The sequence below is a fragment of the Tachypleus tridentatus genome, chromosome 10, assembly GCF_004210375.1.
Source record: "Tachypleus tridentatus isolate NWPU-2018 chromosome 10, ASM421037v1, whole genome shotgun sequence".
NCBI lineage: Eukaryota > Metazoa > Arthropoda > Merostomata > Xiphosura > Limulidae > Tachypleus > Tachypleus tridentatus.
Genome location: NC_134834.1, coordinates 27,648,219 through 27,661,703, shown reverse-complemented (window position 1 = coordinate 27,661,703; position 13,485 = coordinate 27,648,219). Strand labels below are relative to the sequence as shown.

The following is a 13,485-nucleotide window of genomic DNA, read 5'->3' as shown; positions in this document are numbered from 1 at the left end:
AAATGAAGATATCTGCAATCGGGAAATGGCGTCGTAATCATCTGATCTGTGCGAACCTAGCGACACCAAGCGGATTCCTGTGGAGCCGCGCAATTCAAACAGTCCGCGTATTTTTTGAACAGACCTCGTATTAAACCCATGTCACTTAAATATTATATCGTTAAACAATATGCGTTAAAACAAAATCCAAATACATTTACCGCTTTAATATACCCATGAAGTTGTGTTTTTGTTGTTTTTTACGTTGGTGTTAGAGATTAAGAAACTTCAAAATGACGCTGTTAAAATATTGTAACATCATAGAAGTGATATTTAAATAAATTATGAGTGAATGCTATACATTATTTTGCACTGCGTAACTTGATATCGACTGTCGTAAAATTCTTTATTCGTGAATATTTGTTTTACATTTAAAGTTAGTCCTTACTTTACGCAGAGACGTCGTGAATATTTGTTTTACATTTAAAGTTAGTCGTAGCGTAGTAGTTAATGCTGCGTAATATTTACCAGTGAACTCTTATTCCAAAACAAGGCACCAAATTCTGTTTGTTCCTGGTAATGAAGTTTAAAAAATTGTTGTGTTGAGCAATCTGATTTGCTTTTTGGTTTAATTCCAACGGTTTATGGTAAATCTGTTATGAACATTGTAACGAAATGAGACGGTGCCTTAAAGTTTCTTTATTTAAATAGATAAACACATGTTGATGCTGGCTTCGTTTTTGTTTGTTTGTTTGTTTTTAATATGTTTTAGCAGAACAGCAACTGGATACATGGTTCTCATTAAATCTGTGTGTTGAATTTCGCACACAGTTACTTAAGGGCAGTTTGTGTTAATCGTAAAATTTTGAATTAATAAACTAGATGAAAGGCAACTAGTAAACACTACCCATTGTCAACTTTTGGCCTACTCTTTACCAACGCCAACGGACAATGTGATCAACTGTTACTGTACAAAACTCTAACGGCTGAAAGGGGAGGCATGGCACAGCGGTAAGTCTACGGATTTACATCGCTAAAATTAGGGGTACAATTTTCCTCGATGGACTCAGCAAATAGTTCAATGTTGCTTTACTATAAGGAAAATACACACACATCCTGTGAGTCACACGTCTTAACCACCAGCCCTTTCCTTAAATGCCGGAGTCAGTTTTATTTAATGATTTTTGAGTACCTATTATAAAAACAATTCTATCGTCTACGAATGTACGATTACAAGAAAGTTTCTTAGATTGACACCTATAGTGAGATATTACACGTAATCAGTTTCTCTGTTTTTGTTGTATTGGAGTGAAAATGATAGGCTTTAAAAATTAGTGGTTAATACTGAAAGTAAGTTCGACATTCATAAAAGGAAAAGTGAGAACAGTTGATTGTCGAATGTACGAAATTCCGAAGTCAAAATGGTGTAGTTTTAAAAGTCGTTTAGTTTATTTCTGGATAGCCAATTCACGAATATTAACAGCATTCGACCCAAACATATTAAATTGGGTCTTGAGTAATACAAGGATTAAGGTTCTTGTAAGAGGTAACATTTTTATCAAAATATATAACTCTGAATGGTGTTATATGCATACATAACATACATTTTCCACCTGCTTTAGTTGCATATAATTTTTTTCTGCTGTTTATTATCTATACTGTAGTGGTAGTAACACGTGGTCTAGAAAGTCGTTCAAATTACATTGTTCTAGTTGCTTTGTTTTATGTAGTAGATTATGTCTGTTCTGTCAGAGAGGATATTGCAGTAATCCGAGTTAAAAGTACCGATACTTTTATTGAGATTGACATTGAATAAATGTAACAGCCGCACAATACTGTCAGAGAACAAATGTTACTAGGTAACGCTGTTTTTGTGTGTGTGTGCGTGTGTCACTACAACTCTTTTTGTTATGACTTGCTCATCAGAAGTTCATTTTGAGGGAAAGAAAGCTGGCGAGCTACTTTTTTACTGACCCATTAGAGGCGATAGAGTCCACTTGTTGGTGTAGCAACATACTTTAATGTTTGTATTTAAATAAAAATTGTTTTTACTGTTCTTTAAAAGTGTACAGTTTGTTTATTTCTCACCCATATTTAAATGTATTAATTTATCAACTACAGAACACTTTTTTCTTTCTTTCACAAACAACAGCATATTTAGTTGTTTGTTTGTTTTGTTTTGTTTTTCAGGCGGTGTAGGAAGGAATTGCAAAGAAATGTGAGTGCTTGGCTAGACATGCAGATGTTACTATGAGAGACTGGAACTATAAGTAGCTGCTAAAAGTAGTTTCCATGCTGCCAAAGGCAGTTTGGCCTAGATAAAATTAATATTATAATTTACAATTACAGTGTGAGCTAAATGGTTCCGACGTCTCTGTGATAGTTATCGGGAAAGTGGTTTTATCTGAAAATACTACATCGGCTCATACAATGCTAGATTTTGATTTGAGATAAGTCACTAGTCTTATATATTAAAGATTTAAATGCAGTTAATAAAAAATCGTTTATATTTCGATGTGCATTTGTTTAAGATTTTATCGATCTGTCTAAAACTTAACGTTTTTCTTTCCTGCTTTTCAACCTACGAAACTAATATTACCTGAGTGAACACAGTTTAAATTGCTTTTAATTTTATGATTTTAAAGTCGGTAATATTTTGCTTAGTTATAATTTTTCGTAAGTAATAATGTACTGAGGAGTATTAGTTTGGGTAAAGATGTGTGTGTGTGTAAGAAATGGAGTTAAGATTAGAATGGCGAGTTGAAAAGTGTAGTCTGGAATGAATTCAAGCTATGAATTTAAAATATTTATAAGTAAACCGTAATTATTTTTCGACATTTTAAACAAAATATGAAATTAAAGTTCTTTCTTTTTAATTTGTTCCATATTGCAGAAAACATCGATAACATTGCCAAATACGAATGCAACATGTGCAACAAGACATTCCGATGTAGCGAAACAAAGAGGTCTCATTTCTACTACCAACACAGAAGCCATCGAAAATTCTCTTGTCCAGCATGTGGAAAGATTTTCACAAGGAAATATACCATGTTGTTGCATTATCGTCAACGGCACTTGTCTGGAGATAGATGATTTTGGAAAAGTCTAAAGTTTGTGTCGAATTATCTCTTTCGATCTGCATTTAAAAACTTGAATAGTTTCGAAATAGGAAAGACTTGCTGTTTTATTACAAAACTGCATAATGTGGTATCTGTCGTGGAAATGTAACTCCAAATGATACTGTTGAACCACCGAAGGGCCAAAGGAAAAATTCAAATCGGTCTCAAAATAAGTGCGCAATATATATAAGGACTGTTTTTTGACTGTATCCTTTTTAGAAATATCTTTGTGCTGAAAAAAACAGTGGCACAACAGTATGTATGCAGAGTTAGAACGCTAGAAACCGGGTATCGACACATGTGGTGGAAAAAGCATAGATAGTCTATTGTGTAGCAGTTTGCTTCATTTCAGACGAATACACTTTGTACAAAAATAAGTGGAAAGTTATATTTAATCTAATTTGCAGTAACTAGTTGACAAGACTAGTTGTCTGAGATCCAGTTTACTGAATAGTACGAAAAGGAGAGTAAACATTATATTACATTTAGATAACAAACAAAAGGATATTTTATATATACATCATAGATTTAAAGAAATTTTATCAAAACTTGACGGTGACTGAATTGGTTTGGTTTATTATGTTAAGATGATTTTGCCATACTTAATAACTATGGGTACCCGGCATAGCCAGGTGGCTAGGGCGCTCGACTCGCAACCTGCGGGTCACAAGTTCGGGTCCTTGTTACACCAGATATGCTCGCTGTTTCAGACATAAGGGCGTTATAATGTGAGGAACGATCCCATTTGTTATCAAAATAGTAACCTAAAAGTTGGCGGTGGGTGGTGATGATAAGCTGTCTTCCTTCTAGTCTTTTATTGCTAAATTAGGGACGAATAGTGTAGATAACTCTCGTGTAGCTCTGCGCGAAATTCGAAAAAACAAGTTCCTATTTAGTACGAATGTTTGACAGTTTTAATTTTACTTGTTTGTACTCGGATCTTCAGTTTGTATTTATATTGAATCTTCCTTGATTAATGGATATTTGCTCAGAGACTGGGATCCTCCGGTGGGACAGCAGTAAGTTTTCATATTTACAATACTAAAATCAGGGTTCCGATTCCCCTGTGGACATTGCAGATAGCCCGATGTTATTTTGCTATAAGAAAAGACACGGACTCCATGGGAGTAAGAAAAAATATTTTGATGAATCGCATTTTATATAAATATTAACATTGTCAAGTTGACTCGCCAAAAACTAGTCAATTAGTTTTTGGAAATGTAAAGATGGTGGTTATCGGAAAACTACCTTGGAGGAAGGAAAGTGAAAAAATAATTATTGAGTTCCATCTGTAGTTTGTTGATATACATGTGGTATTTTCCGATGAAACTAATTTCCTCAAACAGTTGAGGTAGGCTCACTTTATGATAGGAGAATCGGCAAGATATATCGCGAAGCAAAAATTAATATAGTTAATTCTGTGTTTGAAAAAGAAATAAATGTAAGAATATACGGTAAAAATCTGAAAAGGCTGAATAACTGGTGACATGGTCAAACTGTGGCCTGAAGTTAGGCTATTTTTAGCTAAATCATAAAAAGTTGCATGCAACTACATTTTTTACAGGAGATCTAATAGACTTTTAATTACAACAATTGCTGATTTATCAACTGATATGTTATAGGAAATTTGAAAACAAAATTCAGCTTTGTATCATATTACGTCTTAGAGCTATGGATTATTAAATAAACCAATGTTTTTTTATGATTTTGGATTTTCAGGTGATTTTACAGCCTCAATATGAAAATCCTAAGAAAGATAAACTTGGTTTGAGACCATTTTTGATTTATGTCAGATTAATTGAGTCAGTGTTGCAAATTTCAGCCTTCTACCGCCATTACTCTTGCAGCTTTAAGCAGCCAAAGTTGCCAGAAAATGAATTCGCCAAAAATAAAAACAAATTAATTAAATTTTACAGGGCTATAAATCAGAAACTATTAGAGATATTGATCTAATCTTTGGCAGTTTTTTATTATATGGGTAGATGAGCACATGTGAATTTTTTCAAGGCATTCTGTGGGAATCACCTGCAGCCCCCTGGATGATTTGACATGGAATGTCCTAGTCTATTTTTTAGGAATATGTCTGCATGGTGCATCCACCACTTAACATGTGACATAATTATAATAATTAGATACGATTTAAATTGATAGGCTATTTACATTTTGTAAACTGCTTTGTTTTTAATTTGTTATGTTGTGTTTTTGTAATCGGGAGACTAGGTTGTCAGGTGGCAAAAGTCATGGCAAACTTCACTTTTTGCTCTTTAGTTTAGTTAACTAAAATAATACAATGCTTATTTATTATCTGCAAAAAACAAACAAACATATGACTGAATTCTCTTCACAACTGACTAAACAAGGTATGTTTGGAATTTCGCGCAAAGCTACACGAGGACTATCTACGCTAGCTATTCCTGATTTAGCAGTGTAAGACCAGAGGGAAAGCAGCTATTCATCACCACCCACCACCAACGCTTGGGGTACTCTTTCACTAAGGAATAGTGGGATTGATAGTCACATTATAAAGCTTTCACGGCTGAAAGAACGAGCATATTTGGTGTGACGGATTTTCGAATCCGCGACCCTCGGAGTAGGAGTCGAGTGCCTTAACCGCCTGGCCAACTAAACAAGGATGCAGAAATATTTCAGAGTTTCATGAGTGAGACAAGTTGGTAACATACGAAGCACCTGTATATCACTATTTAGGAAACAAAACACCGTCTGGAGCTCCAAAAATCAATCAATGCTAAAAATGTTTGGATCTTAATAGTTCAGAGAAATCTGACTATTTTTACAGTGTTTTATTGTGATTTATATGAAGCAGACAGTTTTCTTTGTTTTATTTTTCCTTTTCTCTTCTTACGATTAAGATACGCTCTATGTGGCTTCACCTTCAATCAATGTGCATCGTGTTTCACAAACCCTATCCCTACAGACATCGTAGCTAGACCAGTTATTAATTACACTTTTACTTAAGTAATGCAGTATATATGTCTTCATTAATATATATTTACGTAATACCTTTCTATGTTTTTATGTGGTTGTGACATTCATTCTGATTGTATATCCCAAAATTGTAAATACCCGTTAATCCTTTTGAGCGAGCTTTAACAATTGAGCTAAAGGTTTAAAGTTCTGGTATATGCTACTAAATCACTTTTTGACAACTCTAACTATTACGTCAACACTCACCACACACATATCTATAGTTTACCATAAATTCACAAACAAGACTATCCCATAACTGATCCATTTTATTACTCTTCAGCAAGATTTTTGACAGAAATAACGTCATTGCTAACGGGTAAAATTTACTCAAGTGTTTAGAATTTAACACATTTTGTAGAAACAATAAAAACAAGGATAATCATACAAGACACAGTACTTGGGTTTGATTTATTCAGCCTTTGCACTAATATAAACACATCTGATACTACAAACACTACCAACAGTTCTAAGATTAAAGAACTCTTAAGGAATATATCCAACTGACTACCTCCACAATAGCAGGGCATGCAGTATTTTGTGTCAATAAAACTTGCATCTAACTTGAAGATAAATGCTACCTACAACAAGTAGATCTAGCTATGGATGCACCCATAACATCAGTACTCACCTCATCAAGTTAATGTCCTCAAATTAGACATTCTTTGGCTCAAGATTTAGCTCAGTTATATTGAAGATATATTCACAATACATCCTTACATTGCAGACAAGTTTCAAGATTTCAGAATCATTTGAACAAACAATATTCCACGATATAATGTGATTTACATTAATTTGTTTGTTGGATTTTAAGCAAGGATACAAATAGAAGACTATTTGCTCTAGCCGTACCTAATATTGAGGTTACTGACTAGGGGAAAGATAGGAAGTCAACTCCATCAACCGCTAGCTCATGGCTACTCTTATTAGACCGAATAGTGAGATTTGAGCATCAATGTTATAATGTATCATGGTCTCAATGTTCGGTATGCAGTGCTTTTGGTGCTGGTGGATGCAGACCATGGAACCTCAGGTCCAAACTTCGGGAAGCAAACAGCATGAAGACAGGCATCTTTGGACATCTAGTTTTTATAAACCACGATATTTCTAATATGGAAAAACGAAGATGAACACCCGTGACACTTGATAAAGAAGGAAGTAATGAAAATAAACACCGAGATATGCAACCATATTCTTTTATTTCAAGGGCCTTTCCAAAGATACACATAAAATATATAAACAACAAGAAGTCAGAAGTTACACGAAACTATCTAAAGGCAAAAGAGATAAAAACTTCATTTAAAGCACCTCCTGTAAATGTGGATTCCAAAACATTAGAGAAACAAATATACCATCAAAAGGATAACCTGACAACTCCCATCCCCACAGATATATCTTATTATGTTAATATAACTGACTAAAATAGAAAACAAAACATAGAAGAAGGAAGTATTTAAAAGTAGGAGAAAGTAAAACATGTTTCATGTTAAATTTTCTGTGTTGTAATAAAATAAAGCCGTTGAAGTATACAAAGATGTATAAATAAGATATGACTGTGGGGGAGGGCAGTTGTTCAGGGACAATTTTCCTACAACTCAGAAAGAGTTTGAATTCAGGCCATAATAGGAATACAAAACTCGAAAATAGCAATCTTTCTGCGATAAATTATTATGTCAGAAGAGGTCAAGTAGAAGAATATTAAAATCATAGGATATCAACAATAAATGTGTAAAAGAAAGATGAAAAAAATCCTTTATTGTCATTTTCAGATAAACTGATTTCTGTAAACCCTTATGATAAGATATTGTTAGTAATTATTATCTAGTTGTTAAATATGGTTACGAATTAATAATTAGACTCGGAGGGTCATATAGACTACCAACCATTAATCATGGGTAAATTTCAAATATTGGTTAACCCATTACTTGTTTAATAATTTCAGAAGATTTACACCCATGGTCTGGCATGGCCAAGCGCGTAAGGCGTGCGACTCGTAATCTGAGGTTCGCGGGTTCGCGCCCGCATCGCGCCAAACATGCTCGCCCTCCCAGCCGTGGGGGCGTTATAATGTGACGGTCAATCCCACTATTCGTTGGTAAAAGAGTAGCCCAAGAGTTGGCGGTGGATGGTGATGACTAGCTGCCTTCCCTCTCGTCTTACACTATTAAATTAGGGACGGCTCGGTGCAGTGGGCTAACAATCTACTCACTTAAATACCTGTTGAAGAATCCGCAAGCGATTGCGGCCCTATGTTCCTTGATGGAATCTAATGGTGATAACTAACAAACTACACCCATACTTTTAAGTATTCAGATTTAGGGAAATGGTCATTGAAATTGTTCGTAAAATAATATTTCAATTGACAAATCATCACATTCTGGGAACAAAGATCTTCCTTTAAATGGCCTTTCCACATTTATCAACTTAACATTTGATAACTTCATGTACTGGTTGCTTTTGAAATTATTGTGATGTATGCAACCCACTCCCAACAATACTTAGCCAGCAAGGAAGTTAAAGAAACAAATTACCATGAATGCTTGACTACAGATGTTAAAATTTTTGGATTGTGTGACATATAGGCATTTAATGCATTTTATATCTCCATTCACCTTACATTCTACATAAATCCTTCAAATGTTCAAAGTTTTTCAGTTTTGTTTTTTTTTAATATTCAGTACTGTGCAAAAGTGTTAGGACAAGTGAATATTTTGTTCTTCTCTTCATTTTACCGGGCTATTTCTTCCATGTCATTACATAATGATTTACTGATCTCTGATAAATGTCATAAGGGTTCTGCTTGAATGAACATACTTGTCAAATTTAAGTTCTGAAATAACTGTCATAGTACACAATGCAGTATCTAATTATATAAAAAGAAAGCTAACATATGGTACCAGTATATGTTAGAAGAAATCACTTTAGTAGCACTCGTTAAATAAACCTTGATAAAAACAGTGATTTACAATTTATATTAAGTGTTTTCTTTATCTTATGGTTCAAAAAGCGTAGATAGTTGTCAGCAGAGCAGAGAGTTCACATGAAAATTTTACGAGATGATATTTGGACCCTATAACAAATTGATGTAGACTTGAAATGTTCATCAACCACTGTAAGTACACTTTAGACCACGACATCAAGAGAGGTTAGTTTTAAAATAGGAAAGAAAAGGCAGGATACTTAAATTAAATAATACAAATGTCAAGTGTTTCGTTTATGTAGCCTTAAAGACTGGAGGAAGACTGCCACTGATCTCAAACATGAGATAAATAACCATGTAACAAATGACAGAAAAGTGTCCAATTCTACAGTATCAAAAGACTTAACAAGAGTGGAATATTTGGTCGTGTAGCAGTTAAAACATTTTTTTTCGATTTATAAATACTGTTTATAGACTGAAAGTTGTTAAAAAGTACAAAAACTTGATTGTTGATGATCGTAAAAGGGTGTTTTGCACAAATAAGTCCAAGTTTCAAATATCTGGTTCAAAGCATAGGAAGTATCTCCAGCGGAAGAAAAGTGAAAGATATCTCAATGCTTAGCACCTACCATGAATCAAGAAGGAGGCAGTGTGATGGTTTGTTGGTGTTTGTCTGCTGGGATGATAAGAGATATTTGTAAAATAGATGGAATAATGGACCAGCGCAAGTACCATCAGATACCAAACCGTCATGGTGTACCCAGTGGTTTGCATATTATTAGTAAATAATTCTATTATCAAGATGACCTTAAGCACTCATCCAACCTATACAGAAATTATTTAGCCAAGAAAGAAGCTGTTAGAGTCATTCAAAAGATGAAATTACCACCTCAGAGCCCTAATCTCAATCCAATTGAGCAAACTTGAAACTTGATATATCAAACATCAATTCCAAAGAAACTTTATAAGAGTGCATGAGAGACATTTGGAGTAAATTCTCAAAGGATATTTTGATTAAACATGTTGAAACAATGCCTAAAAGACTATCTGCAGACCATGGAACCTCAGGACAAACTTTGGGAGGCAGATAAATATGTTGAAACAAAAGGGAACACGCAAAATATTAACTGTTTATTGAACGCAAGCATTTCCAATAAGTTTTTGTTGTACTAAATGTGAAGACTAATAACTTTTGATATTTTATGAGTGATTTGTCTTCCACTGTTCTTTTAAAGTAGTCTGAAATTTAATTTTTGACTTTGTCCTAACATTTTCTACAGTATTGTAAAACATAAATTAAGGGATCTCCTAAAATTCTCTCATCTTAGTAATTCACGGGACTATATAAGTTACAAAAGGGTGCCACATGTGTTATCCATTAGAGAAGGTCCCTGTAACATGAAGTATGCGATAGGTGTAAACAATGATCTGTTTTCGTGATAAGCTGAGGGTATGATACCAATTATTAACATAAGAATGGTTCTTAGTTACGTGGATATATAACCATGGTTTCTTTATTTAACTGAAAAAAAAATAAGTTACTTTGTATTTAGAGCTGTCCCGAAAGGTGGATCTTTATTCTTCAGAGGCAAAGTAAGATATACTTTTTGCTATACTTTGTTAGATATCATATTTGTTGCTGGAATGGAAAGAGTGGCATAGTTTTTATTAGACTACTGATGTTGGCAGATTGCATTGCGAGAGATTGTCTCATCACATCTTTTAGCGGAAGAGATTCTCTCAGGCTTATTTCGTAGTTTAGAACTACACTGGTTAGAGAGAACAAATAAAGCTCTCTCCCTCTTTCTGTATCTCTGTTAATTTAACATATAAATATTTGTTTAAGTGTCATCTCTGACTGTTTTCATAAAGATTGTTACTCCTTGTAACGTTGTGTCCAGTCTTTTTATGTGTGTGTGTAAAGACTTGATGAATGGCAGATAAAACACAAAAGTGCTCTCTAATAAGTATACAATGGATCTTTCTCTTCTTGCGGCCCCTAAAGGCTACTCTGTAACAGAAACAAAGTTAGATACCATAAGAGCAGATGCAGTTATTGCAGAAGACTGTCTTTATGGATGAGTGTCTTGTTTTTCAGGCTCTTTTTCGATGCTCTTGAACCACTGAGTTGAAGCCTCAGATTCTAAGAAATGGCATCTTGAGCAGAGTGGAAAACTTATTTTAAAGAAGAAAGAGACAACATATGGAAGTGAGTAGTTGACAATAAAAATAACCGGGTCTTGGAACTCCTCTCTTGTACATTGTGGGCATTTGCTAATGTTTTTAACCTGTTATACTCCCTGCAATTTCAGTCTTCAAAAAGGAAGACTTTCAGTATCGAGAGTGACTGAGGAAATACTTTTTCTGAGGTTTACTTCAGTATACGAGAGCCTCGAGTGATTGAATATGGTCTGATGGGCCCAAGACTGAATGAGACAGTCTCTACAAAGTTCCATGCAATTGTTGGCCATAGTAGAACCACCTGTTCTGGTTAATGCACCACTGGTTCATTGAGAAAGACTCAAAATACACTTTGGAGGACGATGTTCACTATTAAAAGGCCTTAAAACCACCGCGTTGGTCCTGAAGAATGTAGTGACATGGTTAAGATGAAAAGAGACAAAACCTCAAGCAGACTCTGAGTAAGTGTATGCTTTGTATATACTTTGTTATCTTAATTTAAATTTTATATTTTCCATCTCTTTATTTTTTATTGTATTCGAAATATTTGTAAATATTCATTTTGCAAATTCTTTCATGCTTATTATTTTTTTATATATGAGTGTGTTTGTTTGTTTATTTTTTAATTTCTCGCAAAGCTATACGACGGCTATCTGCGCTAGCCGCCCATAATATAGCAATGTAAAACTAGAAGGAAGGCAGCTAGTCATCACCACCAACTCTTGGGTTACTCTTTTACCAACGAATAGTGGGATTAACAGTCACATTATAACGCCCTCAGGGCTGAAAGGGCGAAGATGTTTGGTGTGACAGGGATTCGAACTCGCGACCCTCGGAGTCGAGTGCCTTAACCACCTCGCCATGCCGGGCCTACATAAATGCGTATGACATGCATAAGAAACTTGAGGTTAAATGTGTTTTTTTTTTTTCCTTGTGGATATATTACGATAGAGGTATTTCACCTAATAGGTCTCAAAATTTTAAGTTTTTTTTTTCATTTTCTTATTTTCTCACTTGATCCAGTTTATAATTTAAATAAAACGTTTATTATTTCATATTAAAGTAACAGGGATTTGTTTTTCTCATGTTGTCATCTGTTTGTTTTTCATAGATTTACAACATTGTTTATCACTTTTATGATGTCAGGAAAACATGGAGGCTCAAGAAGTCTTGAAACTTTTGTTTTGGAATTTCGCACAAAGCTACTCGAGGGCTATCTGTGCTAGCCGTCCCTAATTTAGCAGTGTAAGACTAGAGGGAAGGCAGCTAGTCATCACCACCCACCGCCAACTCTTGGGCTACTCTTTTACCAACGAATAGTGGGATTGACCGTCACATTATACACCCCCACGGTTGGGAGGGCGAGCATGTTTAGCGCGACGCGGGCGAGAACCCGCGACCCTCAGTTTACGAGTCGCACGCCTTACGCGCTTGGCCATGCCAGGCCAGTCTTGAAACAAAATAGATCTTTGAAATCGATCGGGTTTTAAAGTTAGAATTTTTATCATTTTGTTCATTTATTTTTGTCGTTTTATTTCTTAAAAGAGTTTTTACGTTTCACAAATTCATATTACTTCTTAAAATGTGATTTTATTTCTGTTTTGTGATAGATTTTTGCTTATGATTAAAAATGGTATTATTTTCAACTTTTTGTACGTATATGTATTTTCAATTTGTAATGTATTTGATAATGTTTTACACTTTGCACCTTAATATGTATCAACAAAAAAATTTTAGTTTAAGATTTTTTCAGTGTCAAATGTTTTTATTTTCACGCAAAGTTTGTTAGTTTGTCTCCTTCTAAAAAAGTTAGGTAATCATTATCCTTACCCATGCGATGGTGTTGTAATTGTATCCTTGTGTCTGTGTTTCCGCGCGAGTATTTTGAAAACTAATGGAACGATGTATTTAAAACTTTACTCAAGATGGAAAGTCATTATGGGACAGTTCTTCTCAAATATGGTGCGGATTATGGATCACTTTGAAGCATTTTTTTAACGGTAAGTTAGGCATTTTCGAGGTTTTCTGTAAAGTGAAATCAGATTCGTATCAAATTTCATGGGCACATTAAGGCTGAGACTCCTCATCACACTACAAAAATGATCCGGATCGTTGATCATTTTGGATCTGAAAAGGATTTTCTGAGTTTTCGAAGGTGAAATTTTACGTTATCCTGTATAAATGCATAAAATCTTTAAAAAAAGCGGCAGGGTGAGGGAATGCAATCGCTCCGATTTCTCTTGTTCTTTAAGTATCTAGCTCTCTTAATTTTTTTCATGTAGATTTATATTTATGCGCGTA

General features: G+C 34.5%; 1 long non-coding RNA gene across 1 annotated transcript; it reads left to right on the top strand.

Annotated features, from left to right (window-relative positions):
* The first annotated feature begins 2,167 nt into the window (after positions 1–2,167).
* Positions 2,168–4,803, top strand: LOC143228932 (uncharacterized). The gene is made up of 2 exons (XR_013015537.1): positions 2,168–2,197; positions 2,873–4,803. It is a non-coding gene; the product is annotated as an uncharacterized LOC143228932 (long non-coding RNA).
* The last annotated feature ends 8,682 nt before the right edge of the window (positions 4,804–13,485 follow it).